The 14,543-nt window shown below is 47.0% G+C and overlaps 3 non-coding genes across 3 annotated transcripts; all 3 read right to left on the bottom strand.

Annotated features, from left to right (window-relative positions):
* Positions 1–2,299: 2,299 nt before the first annotated feature.
* On the bottom strand, positions 2,300–2,381 carry trnas-gcu (transfer RNA serine (anticodon GCU)). Its single transcript has one exon. It is a non-coding gene; the product is annotated as a tRNA-Ser (tRNA).
* Positions 2,382–6,468: 4,087 nt separating this feature from the next.
* On the bottom strand, positions 6,469–6,550 carry trnas-gcu (transfer RNA serine (anticodon GCU)). The gene has a single exon. It is a non-coding gene; the product is annotated as a tRNA-Ser (tRNA).
* A 4,086-nt stretch (positions 6,551–10,636) lies between these two features.
* Positions 10,637–10,718, bottom strand: trnas-gcu (transfer RNA serine (anticodon GCU)). The gene has a single exon. It is a non-coding gene; the product is annotated as a tRNA-Ser (tRNA).
* Between the last annotated feature and the right edge of the window lie 3,825 nt (positions 10,719–14,543).

The following is a 14,543-nucleotide window of genomic DNA, read 5'->3' as shown; positions in this document are numbered from 1 at the left end:
TAAATGAACTGCACCTGACAGCTTTAGAAAAACACCTGGGCTCAGTACGGTGCTGAGAGCTCAGCGTTGCTGTTCTAATTAGCACGCACTGCATCGGCTATGAGCCCGAACTTTTCAATTATTCCGATCAGTAAGTCAACACGTAGTCCACATGAACGGTAGAAATATTCTCTTGTCTGTCTCTTGTTTGTATAGAACTGAATGTCCCTGACAATGTACTGTTAGTTTTAATTGAAGAACGGCACTTGTGTTCAAATATACCAGACAAGTTTATGTAACTGCTCATGCGACACTCAGTTGTAATTAGTCAAGAAATAAAGTCGAACAACAGCTGCGGGTTTGATTCTGAACGTATGAGATTGCAGCGCCTTTTACTTCCATTGACAAATGACAGAGATTCGAAGAGAGATCCTTCAGACCAGCAAGCAAACCCACGGCTATTTCGGTTTTCTATCTAGGCAACGTTGGTGTCTGCAATAGCATACATGAAAGCGTGATGCAATTTCTGTGGCTACATTTGTTGCACGTCATGCACAGTAAGAGTGTTTCTAACACCAAATAAAAAGTCAACAATTAGCGATCACGCCTTCTCCTCAGTTAACCCACTGAAACCCTTGCTGTTAACAGTTGTTTACTGCGTGCTTTAGGAGCACCTACATATCGTGTCGGTTCTTTCAGCTTTATTCATTAGGTTTTCAAAGGCATAAGCAGAGCACCAGAGGTGCGAAGGCAAAGTGTGTGGTTATCTGAAGAATTGATGTCCATGGCAGCGGGGCCAAGCGATTTAGCGTTGTTATAGTACCAGGAAAGGAGAAGCGGCACTTCGCCTCTGCCGCGCAGGCACAAGGCGACGTGCGGCAGACGCCGGAGTCGGCAGGTTTTGAACCTGCGCGGGGAAGCCCCAACGCATTTCGAGCCCATCGCCTTAACCACTCGACCACGACAAAAGCGAGCCCGCCGCCGCCGCATTCCTCCTATAATCAAACACGGACTGCGAGGTGGCTGCGGATACCTTTTTAAAGTTGCTCTCCGTTAAAAAGAAAATACCTTTCACAAGATACGTGCCGGCAGACAGACACGCCTCAAGGGTTTAAGGCTGGCTTCACGTTCAAATGATAAAGTCCCCCCGTCCGGATGTCAAAATGCAACTTTGGCAGACAGAACAAACATCAACAAACCACAAATGTGGACAAGGATTTTACAAGCTGCACCACACTGCACTTTCAAAAGCATTTACGTTCGTCTTAGACGCAGGACTTGCCTTTGATTTGCGCGCTTACGAACGCCATGGAAAACGAAACAAAACTAAAGCCCTCAGCTCCTGCACGTGATTATAATGCCGTTACGTGTCGAAGCAGTAATTTACGTCATCCTACCACTGCAACACGGGGAATAGAGAGAAATGAGCACACGCTACGAATCGTCTCAATCACTCCCTAGAGTCGTAAGGCGCATTGAAGGGTGCACCCCCATCATTAATCGTTGCGCCTCTGTGAAAGGAAAGCTCTTGGGCAGTCTTTGAAACAGCTCGGATGAAACACTTGATTGCTTCCATGTGCATCTGGAGCCCACTTCTTATTTTCACTTCACGCCGCCCAAAGCATTTCTAAAACAGGAGATTCGCGTTTGGGAATGCGCCCTGCCCTACAAATAAAACAGGTCTACGGGTCTGAAACCTGCTCCACGGAAAACAGCTCTGTTGCGCTTTTGATCAAAGGGAGATTCGCTGTTCTTACTTTTTGATGACATAACACCCAAAGGGGCTTCTTTGGAGCTGGATTCCAACCAGCATCCTTAAGTTTCTTGGCGGTATCCTTTACAGTCCTCTGTTCGGTCGACAAGGGACTGAAGGGGGCAGCTTTCCTCACACATACAGTGCAATGTACTGTAGTGTTCCCCTTCATTGAATTCGCAGTTCTGCATCAGACCTCTAACTCGTTTCCTTAGCTTGGATTTAAGCCACGAAGCAGGCTTCTACTGTATAAGGAATCACAAACTATTTGAGAGGCCACCATCCCAGGGGGAACTGACAAAGTCTATCCCTAAACACCTAGCGCGGTCTCTCGAGAGACTGTCAAAAATCGCTTTCTCCGTTTGCGTTGCAAGTAAGTGAAAACGCGGTCTCAACCCAGAGCCACTTGGCAGCAGCGACACGTAAATACCGTTACTGTTACTGCTCGATACCGACGTTAGCCTACTATACCATGTTCAGCCACCGCTAGAAAATGCACGGCTCTAGAACCGGAGCAAACGACAGGAGGGCCAACGCCGAACGGGCACACGTGTCAGACATGGAGCGTGACGAGAATGGGATTCGAACCCAGGCGTGCAGAGCACAATGGATTAGCAGTCCATCGCCTTAACCACTCGGCCACCTCGTCGAGGGATCTGGGCTGTCCGGACATGGGTTGGCGCGCTCCAGATGATCTTTTTCTTTTTTTTCCCCCGTACTCGAGGGTCATTTTCCTGTTCCACATGCGATTTCAACATTTTCCTTGGGAGATGTCAAGCCAGCAAGCCACTGCTGTGGTTCAGTGGCCAGTGTGGAGTTCAGTGGCCCTGTTGTACACAGAAAGCACATTGAGCTCCTTGGACATGAAAAGTTCCAGATAAAAGCCATTTGTCACCCTTTCTCTTGGTGTTGATGTTGCTATTATATGTAAAGGTGGCAACTTGCTCAGCGAGCAGGCGGAGCACACACCGAATGCAGATGTGTCTGAGTGGTGTGTCCAAGTGGCTGTCAAAGGACAGCTCTCCTGGGGCGCCGTGGCTTAGTTGCTTAAGGTGCCTGTCTAGTAAACAGGAGACCCTGGCTCCGAATCCCAGCGGTGCCTTTTTTGTTCTGTCTTCTCGAACAGAACTGGTCATTATGGACAACCGCCTACGGCTAGACTTAATTAAATGCAAGCATTCATTTCCTGTCTTGAACAACTTGTTTTTCTTATAATGGATGCAACTTGCAAAACATGAAATACAAACCTTGCTAATCAGCACTCGCGGCTGGCAAAAAAAAAAAAGAAGTCAGCAATGTTTTTTTCTTTAACCTTAACCCTTCTAATGGAGAAGAGTTAAACGACCGAGTCTATGCAGCTTAAACGGTGCGCACGTCGGGTTCTTAGCTGAAAGGGTGGTAAATCACGCTCACCCCAGTCCTTAATCTTTTAAAGAGGATACAAAATTGAACCTAGTCGCCACATCACATACATCCTGTTCAACGATAAAAAGGTAACGTCTATCCTCACTCCAGAGTCAATCTCATGTTGAGGGCATACTTTTTTCCACTTTACCATGAGTCGGGCTCGGCTGCACAGAGGCGAGAGCAGAGCAATGAGGTCACGGGGACAGGGGAGTCACACGCTGGCTGTTTGAACACGCGGAAGATCACTGAGGGATCCACAGTATGTGGACCCTCCGTGCGCCATCAGTCCGCACTCCGGACTCTGAATCCTGCCATCCGAGTTAAGATCTCGGCGGAACCTGAGGCGCAGTTCCTTCTTAAAACGTAATCTGGTGAGCATTTCTAGAATCGTACTTGTATAGATGCAGCCTTTAATGTGTTGCTAGGTTAAAATTGATGACTTCTTGAACTTCAGTAGGCAACTGCCCTCTTGATTTCGGATTTAATTTCTTTATTACAGGGGCACTTTTATGAAGACAGAGTCATGTTCAGGTACTTTGCTTGATGGAGGAAGCTCATTTCGGACTCTGTGATCTGCTCACCTGGAAAGGTCTGCTGTACTACTACAAGAGAGAAGTAGAGTCTGGAAGAAGGGACAATTTTATGATGCTTTGGAAGATAATGTTTTTTTTTTTCTTTGAAATCGAAATGAATCAGAATATCAGTGCAAAAGACAGACTCTTGGTTTGGTTTAAAGAGATATGGTTTTAAAACAGACAAAATGTAGAAAACAGGTGTTTCTCACTTTGGTAAAGAATGGACCGGGGGTAATATTTTACTAGTTGCAGTGCTGATCTCACTGGGTTACAGTCCTGCAGTGTCACACCGGGGCCAGTGGCGCAATGGATAACGCGTCTGACTACGGATCAGGAGATTGCGGGTTGGACTCCTGCCTGGCTCGGGTCGTTTTTAAACGCATCGGGCTACTCCCTAAGTAGTCTGTGCTACTTACTGCATTGCAATCGTACCCAGTAAGAGATTTCCTTCATGTAAATGAACTGCACCTGACAGCTTTAGAAAAACACCTGGGCTCAGTACGGTGCTGAGAGCTCAGCGTTGCTGTTCTAATTAGCACGCACTGCATCGGCTATGAGCCCGAACTTTTCAATTATTCCGATCAGTAAGTCAACACGTAGTCCACATGAACGGTAGAAATATTCTCTTGTCTGTCTCTTGTTTGTATAGAACTGAATGTCCCTGACAATGTACTGTTAGTTTTAATTGAAGAACGGCACTTGTGTTCAAATATACCAGACAAGTTTATGTAACTGCTCATGCGACACTCAGTTGTAATTAGTCAAGAAATAAAGTCGAACAACAGCTGCGGGTTTGATTCTGAACGTATGAGATTGCAGCGCCTTTTACTTCCATTGACAAATGACAGAGATTCGAAGAGAGATCCTTCAGACCAGCAAGCAAACCCACGGCTATTTCGGTTTTCTATCTAGGCAACGTTGGTGTCTGCAATAGCATACATGAAAGCGTGATGCAATTTCTGTGGCTACATTTGTTGCACGTCATGCACAGTAAGAGTGTTTCTAACACCAAATAAAAAGTCAACAATTAGCGATCACGCCTTCTCCTCAGTTAACCCACTGAAACCCTTGCTGTTAACAGTTGTTTACTGCGTGCTTTAGGAGCACCTACATATCGTGTCGGTTCTTTCAGCTTTATTCATTAGGTTTTCAAAGGCATAAGCAGAGCACCAGAGGTGCGAAGGCAAAGTGTGTGGTTATCTGAAGAATTGATGTCCATGGCAGCGGGGCCAAGCGATTTAGCGTTGTTATAGTACCAGGAAAGGAGAAGCGGCACTTCGCCTCTGCCGCGCAGGCACAAGGCGATGTGCGGCAGACGCCGGAGTCGGCAGGTTTCGAACCTGCGCGGGGAAGCCCCAACGCATTTCGAGCCCATCGCCTTAACCACTCGACCACGACAAAAGCGAGCCCGCCGCTGCCGCATTCCTCCTATAATCAAACACGGACTGCGAGGTGGCTGCGGATACCTTTTTAAAGTTGCTCTCCGTTAAAAAGAAAATACCTTTCACAAGATACGTGCCGGCAGACAGACACGCCTCAGAGGGTTTAAGGCTGGCTTCACGTTCAAATGATAAAGTCCCCCCGTCCGGATGTCAAAATGCAACTTTGGCAGACAGAACAAACATCAACAAACCACAAATGTGGACAAGGATTTTACAAGCTGCACCACACTGCACTTTCAAAAGCATTTACGTTCGTCTTAGACGCAGGACTTGCCTTTGATTTGCGCGCTTACGAACGCCATGGAAAACGAAACAAAACTAAAGCCCTCAGCTCCTGCACGTGATTATAATGCCGTTACGTGTCGAAGCAGTAATTGACGTCATCCTACCACTGCAACACGGGGAATAGAGAGAAATGAGCACACGCTACGAATCGTCTCAATCACTCCCTAGAGTCGTAAGGCGCATTGAAGGGTGCACCCCCATCATTAATCGTTGCGCCTCTGTGAAAGGAAAGCTCTTGGGCAGTCTTTGAAACAGCTCGGATGAAACACTTGATTGCTTCCATGTGCATCTGGAGCCCACTTCTTATTTTCACTTCACGCCGCCCAAAGCATTTCTAAAACAGGAGATTCGCGTTTGGGAATGCGCCCTGCCCTACAAATAAAACAGGTCTACGGGTCTGAAACCTGCTCCACGGAAAACAGCTCTGTTGCGCTTTTGATCAAAGGGAGATTCGCTGTTCTTACTTTTTGATGACATAACACCCAAAGGGGCTTCTTTGGAGCTGGATTCCAACCAGCATCCTTAAGTTTCTTGGCGGTATCCTTTACAGTCCTCTGTTCGGTCGACAAGGGACTGAAGGGGGCAGCTTTCCTCACACATACAGTGCAATGTACTGTAGTGTTCCCCTTCATTGAATTCGCAGTTCTGCATCAGACCTCTAACTCGTTTCCTTAGCTTGGATTTAAGCCACGAAGCAGGCTTCTACTGTATAAGGAATCACAAACTATTTGAGAGGCCACCTTCCCAGGGGGAACTGACAAAGTCTATCCCTAAACACCTAGCGCGGTCTCTCGAGAGACTGTCAAAAATCGCTTTCTCCGTTTGCGTTGCAAGTAAGTGAAAACGCGGTCTCAACCCAGAGCCACTTGGCAGCAGCGACACGTAAATACCGTTACTGTTACTGCTCGATACTGACGTTAGCCTACTATACCATGTTCAGCCACCGCTAGAAAATGCACGGCTCTAGAACCGGAGCAAACGACAGGAGGGCCAACGCCGAACGGGCACACGTGTCAGACATGGAGCGCGACGAGAATGGGATTCGAACCCATGCGTGCAGAGCACAATGGATTAGCAGTCCATCGCCTTAACCACTCGGCCACCTCGTCGAGGGATCTGGGCTGTCCGGACATGGGTTGGCGCGCTCCAGATGATCTTTTTCTTTTTTTTCCCCCGTACTCGAGGGTCATTTTCCTGTTCCACATGCGATTTCAACATTTTCCTTGGGAGATGTCAAGCCAGCAAGCCACTGCTGTGGTTCAGTGGCCAGTGTGGAGTTCAGTGGCCCTGTTGTACACAGAAAGCACATTGAGCTCCTTGGACATGAAAAGTTCCAGATAAAAGCCATTTGTCACCCTTTCTCTTGGTGTTGATGTTGCTATTATATGTAAAGGTGGCAACTTGCTCAGCGAGCAGGCGGAGCACACACCGAATGCAGATGTGTCTGAGTGGTGTGTCCAAGTGGCTGTCAAAGGACAGCTCTCCTGGGGCGCCGTGGCTTAGTTGCTTAAGGTGCCTGTCTAGTAAACAGGAGACCCTGGCTCCGAATCCCAGCGGTGCCTTTTTTGTTCTGTCTTCTCGAACAGAACTGGTCATTATGGACAACCGCCTACGGCTAGACTTAATTAAATGCAAGCATTCATTTCCTGTCTTGAACAACTTGTTTTTCTTATAATGGATGCAACTTGCAAAACATGAAATACAAACCTTGCTAATCAGCACTCGCGGCTGGCAAAAAAAAAAAAGAAGTCAGCAATGTTTTTTTCTTTAACCTTAACCCTTCTAATGGAGAAGAGTTAAACGACCGAGTCTATGCAGCTTAAACGGTGCGCACGTCGGGTTCTTAGCTGAAAGGGTGGTAAATCACGCTCACCCCAGTCCTTAATCTTTTAAAGAGGATACAAAATTGAACCTAGTCGCCACATCACATACATCCTGTTCAACGATAAAAAGGTAACGTCTATCCTCACTCCAGAGTCAATCTCATGTTGAGGGCATACTTTTTTCCACTTTACCATGAGTCGGGCTCGGCTGCACAGAGGCGAGAGCAGAGCAATGAGGTCACGGGGACAGGGGAGTCACACGCTGGCTGTTTGAACACGCGGAAGATCACTGAGGGATCCACAGTATGTGGACCCTCCGTGCGCCATCAGTCCGCACTCCGGACTCTGAATCCTGCCATCCGAGTTAAGATCTCGGCGGAACCTGAGGCGCAGTTCCTTCTTAAAACGTAATCTGGTGAGCATTTCTAGAATCGTACTTGTATAGATGCAGCCTTTAATGTGTTGCTAGGTTAAAATTGATGACTTCTTGAACTTCAGTAGGCAACTGCCCTCTTGATTTCGGATTTAATTTCTTTATTACAGGGGCACTTTTATGAAGACAGAGTCATGTTCAGGTACTTTGCTTGATGGAGGAAGCTCATTTCGGACTCTGTGATCTGCTCACCTGGAAAGGTCTGCTGTACTACTACAAGAGAGAAGTAGAGTCTGGAAGAAGGGACAATTTTATGATGCTTTGGAAGATAATGTTTTTTTTTTCTTTGAAATCGAAATGAATCAGAATATCAGTGCAAAAGACAGACTCTTGGTTTGGTTTAAAGAGATATGGTTTTAAAACAGACAAAATGTAGAAAACAGGTGTTTCTCACTTTGGTAAAGAATGGACCGGGGGTAATATTTTACTAGTTGCAGTGCTGATCTCACTGGGTTACAGTCCTGCAGTGTCACACCGGGGCCAGTGGCGCAATGGATAATGCGTCTGACTACGGATCAGGAGATTGCGGGTTGGACTCCTGCCTGGCTCGGGTCGTTTTTAAACGCATCGGGCTACTCCCTAAGTAGTCTGTGCTACTTACTGCATTGCAATCGTACCCAGTAAGAGATTTCCTTCATGTAAATGAACTGCACCTGACAGCTTTAGAAAAACACCTGGGCTCAGTACGGTGCTGAGAGCTCAGCGTTGCTGTTCTAATTAGCACGCACTGCATCGGCTATGAGCCCGAACTTTTCAATTATTCCGATCAGTAAGTCAACACGTAGTCCACATGAACGGTAGAAATATTCTCTTGTCTGTCTCTTGTTTGTATAGAACTGAATGTCCCTGACAATGTACTGTTAGTTTTAATTGAAGAACGGCACTTGTGTTCAAATATACCAGACAAGTTTATGTAACTGCTCATGCGACACTCAGTTGTAATTAGTCAAGAAATAAAGTCGAACAACAGCTGCGGGTTTGATTCTGAACGTATGAGATTGCAGCGCCTTTTACTTCCATTGACAAATGACAGAGATTCGAAGAGAGATCCTTCAGACCAGCAAGCAAACCCACGGCTATTTCGGTTTTCTATCTAGGCAACGTTGGTGTCTGCAATAGCATACATGAAAGCGTGATGCAATTTCTGTGGCTACATTTGTTGCACGTCATGCACAGTAAGAGTGTTTCTAACACCAAATAAAAAGTCAACAATTAGCGATCACGCCTTCTCCTCAGTTAACCCACTGAAACCCTTGCTGTTAACAGTTGTTTACTGCGTGCTTTAGGAGCACCTACATATCGTGTCGGTTCTTTCAGCTTTATTCATTAGGTTTTCAAAGGCATAAGCAGAGCACCAGAGGTGCGAAGGCAAAGTGTGTGGTTATCTGAAGAATTGATGTCCATGGCAGCGGGGCCAAGCGATTTAGCGTTGTTATAGTACCAGGAAAGGAGAAGCGGCACTTCGCCTCTGCCGCGCAGGCACAAGGCGACGTGCGGCAGACGCCGGAGTCGGCAGGTTTTGAACCTGCGCGGGGAAGCCCCAACGCATTTCGAGCCCATCGCCTTAACCACTCGACCACGACAAAAGCGAGCCCGCCGCCGCCGCATTCCTCCTATAATCAAACACGGACTGCGAGGTGGCTGCGGATACCTTTTTAAAGTTGCTCTCCGTTAAAAAGAAAATACCTTTCACAAGATACGTGCCGGCAGACAGACACGCCTCAGAGGGTTTAAGGCTGGCTTCACGTTCAAATGATAAAGTCCCCCCGTCCGGATGTCAAAATGCAACTTTGGCAGACAGAACAAACATCAACAAACCACAAATGTGGACAAGGATTTTACAAGCTGCACCACACTGCACTTTCAAAAGCATTTACGTTCGTCTTAGACGCAGGACTTGCCTTTGATTTGCGCGCTTACGAACGCCATGGAAAACGAAACAAAACTAAAGCCCTCAGCTCCTGCACGTGATTATAATGCCGTTACGTGTCGAAGCAGTAATTGACGTCATCCTACCACTGCAACACGGGGAATAGAGAGAAATGAGCACACGCTACGAATCGTCTCAATCACTCCCTAGAGTCGTAAGGCGCATTGAAGGGTGCACCCCCATCATTAATCGTTGCGCCTCTGTGAAAGGAAAGCTCTTGGGCAGTCTTTGAAACAGCTCGGATGAAACACTTGATTGCTTCCATGTGCATCTGGAGCCCACTTCTTATTTTCACTTCACGCCGCCCAAAGCATTTCTAAAACAGGAGATTCGCGTTTGGGAATGCGCCCTGCCCTACAAATAAAACAGGTCTACGGGTCTGAAACCTGCTCCACGGAAAACAGCTCTGTTGCGCTTTTGATCAAAGGGAGATTCGCTGTTCTTACTTTTTGATGACATAACACCCAAAGGGGCTTCTTTGGAGCTGGATTCCAACCAGCATCCTTAAGTTTCTTGGCGGTATCCTTTACAGTCCTCTGTTCGGTCGACAAGGGACTGAAGGGGGCAGCTTTCCTCACACATACAGTGCAATGTACTGTAGTGTTCCCCTTCATTGAATTCGCAGTTCTGCATCAGACCTCTAACTCGTTTCCTTAGCTTGGATTTAAGCCACGAAGCAGGCTTCTACTGTATAAGGAATCACAAACTATTTGAGAGGCCACCATCCCAGGGGGAACTGACAAAGTCTATCCCTAAACACCTAGCGCGGTCTCTCGAGAGACTGTCAAAAATCGCTTTCTCCGTTTGCGTTGCAAGTAAGTGAAAACGCGGTCTCAACCCAGAGCCACTTGGCAGCAGCGACACGTAAATACCGTTACTGTTACTGCTCGATACCGACGTTAGCCTACTATACCATGTTCAGCCACCGCTAGAAAATGCACGGCTCTAGAACCGGAGCAAACGACAGGAGGGCCAACGCCGAACGGGCACACGTGTCAGACATGGAGCGTGACGAGAATGGGATTCGAACCCAGGCGTGCAGAGCACAATGGATTAGCAGTCCATCGCCTTAACCACTCGGCCACCTCGTCGAGGGATCTGGGCTGTCCGGACATGGGTTGGCGCGCTCCAGATGATCTTTTTCTTTTTTTTCCCCCGTACTCGAGGGTCATTTTCCTGTTCCACATGCGATTTCAACATTTTCCTTGGGAGATGTCAAGCCAGCAAGCCACTGCTGTGGTTCAGTGGCCAGTGTGGAGTTCAGTGGCCCTGTTGTACACAGAAAGCACATTGAGCTCCTTGGACATGAAAAGTTCCAGATAAAAGCCATTTGTCACCCTTTCTCTTGGTGTTGATGTTGCTATTATATGTAAAGGTGGCAACTTGCTCAGCGAGCAGGCGGAGCACACACCGAATGCAGATGTGTCTGAGTGGTGTGTCCAAGTGGCTGTCAAAGGACAGCTCTCCTGGGGCGCCGTGGCTTAGTTGCTTAAGGTGCCTGTCTAGTAAACAGGAGACCCTGGCTCCGAATCCCAGCGGTGCCTTTTTTGTTCTGTCTTCTCGAACAGAACTGGTCATTATGGACAACCGCCTACGGCTAGACTTAATTAAATGCAAGCATTCATTTCCTGTCTTGAACAACTTGTTTTTCTTATAATGGATGCAACTTGCAAAACATGAAATACAAACCTTGCTAATCAGCACTCGCGGCTGGCAAAAAAAAAAAAGAAGTCAGCAATGTTTTTTTCTTTAACCTTAACCCTTCTAATGGAGAAGAGTTAAACGACCGAGTCTATGCAGCTTAAACGGTGCGCACGTCGGGTTCTTAGCTGAAAGGGTGGTAAATCACGCTCACCCCAGTCCTTAATCTTTTAAAGAGGATACAAAATTGAACCTAGTCGCCACATCACATACATCCTGTTCAACGATAAAAAGGTAACGTCTATCCTCACTCCAGAGTCAATCTCATGTTGAGGGCATACTTTTTTCCACTTTACCATGAGTCGGGCTCGGCTGCACAGAGGCGAGAGCAGAGCAATGAGGTCACGGGGACAGGGGAGTCACACGCTGGCTGTTTGAACACGCGGAAGATCACTGAGGGATCCACAGTATGTGGACCCTCCGTGCGCCATCAGTCCGCACTCCGGACTCTGAATCCTGCCATCCGAGTTAAGATCTCGGCGGAACCTGAGGCGCAGTTCCTTCTTAAAACGTAATCTGGTGAGCATTTCTAGAATCGTACTTGTATAGATGCAGCCTTTAATGTGTTGCTAGGTTAAAATTGATGACTTCTTGAACTTCAGTAGGCAACTGCCCTCTTGATTTCGGATTTAATTTCTTTATTACAGGGGCACTTTTATGAAGACAGAGTCATGTTCAGGTACTTTGCTTGATGGAGGAAGCTCATTTCGGACTCTGTGATCTGCTCACCTGGAAAGGTCTGCTGTACTACTACAAGAGAGAAGTAGAGTCTGGAAGAAGGGACAATTTTATGATGCTTTGGAAGATAATGTTTTTTTTTTTCTTTGAAATCGAAATGAATCAGAATATCAGTGCAAAAGACAGACTCTTGGTTTGGTTTAAAGAGATATGGTTTTAAAACAGACAAAATGTAGAAAACAGGTGTTTCTCACTTTGGTAAAGAATGGACCGGGGGTAATATTTTACTAGTTGCAGTGCTGATCTCACTGGGTTACAGTCCTGCAGTGTCACACCGGGGCCAGTGGCGCAATGGATAACGCGTCTGACTACGGATCAGGAGATTGCGGGTTGGACTCCTGCCTGGCTCGGGTCGTTTTTAAACGCATCGGGCTACTCCCTAAGTAGTCTGTGCTACTTACTGCATTGCAATCGTACCCAGTAAGAGATTTCCTTCATGTAAATGAACTGCACCTGACAGCTTTAGAAAAACACCTGGGCTCAGTACGGTGCTGAGAGCTCAGCGTTGCTGTTCTAATTAGCACGCACTGCATCGGCTATGAGCCCGAACTTTTCAATTATTCCGATCAGTAAGTCAACACGTAGTCCACATGAACGGTAGAAATATTCTCTTGTCTGTCTCTTGTTTGTATAGAACTGAATGTCCCTGACAATGTACTGTTAGTTTTAATTGAAGAACGGCACTTGTGTTCAAATATACCAGACAAGTTTATGTAACTGCTCATGCGACACTCAGTTGTAATTAGTCAAGAAATAAAGTCGAACAACAGCTGCGGGTTTGATTCTGAACGTATGAGATTGCAGCGCCTTTTACTTCCATTGACAAATGACAGAGATTCGAAGAGAGATCCTTCAGACCAGCAAGCAAACCCACGGCTATTTCGGTTTTCTATCTAGGCAACGTTGGTGTCTGCAATAGCATACATGAAAGCGTGATGCAATTTCTGTGGCTACATTTGTTGCACGTCATGCACAGTAAGAGTGTTTCTAACACCAAATAAAAAGTCAACAATTAGCGATCACGCCTTCTCCTCAGTTAACCCACTGAAACCCTTGCTGTTAACAGTTGTTTACTGCGTGCTTTAGGAGCACCTACATATCGTGTCGGTTCTTTCAGCTTTATTCATTAGGTTTTCAAAGGCATAAGCAGAGCACCAGAGGTGCGAAGGCAAAGTGTGTGGTTATCTGAAGAATTGATGTCCATGGCAGCGGGGCCAAGCGATTTAGCGTTGTTATAGTACCAGGAAAGGAGAAGCGGCACTTCGCCTCTGCCGCGCAGGCACAAGGCGATGTGCGGCAGACGCCGGAGTCGGCAGGTTTCGAACCTGCGCGGGGAAGCCCCAACGCATTTCGAGCCCATCGCCTTAACCACTCGACCACGACAAAAGCGAGCCCGCCGCTGCCGCATTCCTCCTATAATCAAACACGGACTGCGAGGTGGCTGCGGATACCTTTTTAAAGTTGCTCTCCGTTAAAAAGAAAATACCTTTCACAAGATACGTGCCGGCAGACAGACACGCCTCAGAGGGTTTAAGGCTGGCTTCACGTTCAAATGATAAAGTCCCCCCGTCCGGATGTCAAAATGCAACTTTGGCAGACAGAACAAACATCAACAAACCACAAATGTGGACAAGGATTTTACAAGCTGCACCACACTGCACTTTCAAAAGCATTTACGTTCGTCTTAGACGCAGGACTTGCCTTTGATTTGCGCGCTTACGAACGCCATGGAAAACGAAACAAAACTAAAGCCCTCAGCTCCTGCACGTGATTATAATGCCGTTACGTGTCGAAGCAGTAATTGACGTCATCCTACCACTGCAACACGGGGAATAGAGAGAAATGAGCACACGCTACGAATCGTCTCAATCACTCCCTAGAGTCGTAAGGCGCATTGAAGGGTGCACCCCCATCATTAATCGTTGCGCCTCTGTGAAAGGAAAGCTCTTGGGCAGTCTTTGAAACAGCTCGGATGAAACACTTGATTGCTTCCATGTGCATCTGGAGCCCACTTCTTATTTTCACTTCACGCCGCCCAAAGCATTTCTAAAACAGGAGATTCGCGTTTGGGAATGCGCCCTGCCCTACAAATAAAACAGGTCTACGGGTCTGAAACCTGCTCCACGGAAAACAGCTCTGTTGCGCTTTTGATCAAAGGGAGATTCGCTGTTCTTACTTTTTGATGACATAACACCCAAAGGGGCTTCTTTGGAGCTGGATTCCAACCAGCATCCTTAAGTTTCTTGGCGGTATCCTTTACAGTCCTCTGTTCGGTCGACAAGGGACTGAAGGGGGCAGCTTTCCTCACACATACAGTGCAATGTACTGTAGTGTTCCCCTTCATTGAATTCGCAGTTCTGCATCAGACCTCTAACTCGTTTCCTTAGCTTGGATTTAAGCCACGAAGCAGGCTTCTACTGTATAAGGAATCACAAACTATTTGAGAGGCCACCTTCCCAGGGGGAACTGACAAAGTC

The sequence above is a fragment of the Lepisosteus platostomus genome, unplaced genomic scaffold (assembly GCF_059453375.1).
Source record: "Lepisosteus platostomus isolate fLepPlt1 unplaced genomic scaffold, fLepPlt1.hap1 Scaffold_73_H1, whole genome shotgun sequence".
NCBI lineage: Eukaryota > Metazoa > Chordata > Actinopteri > Semionotiformes > Lepisosteidae > Lepisosteus > Lepisosteus platostomus.
This window is presented reverse-complemented; position numbering and strand designations above follow the sequence as displayed.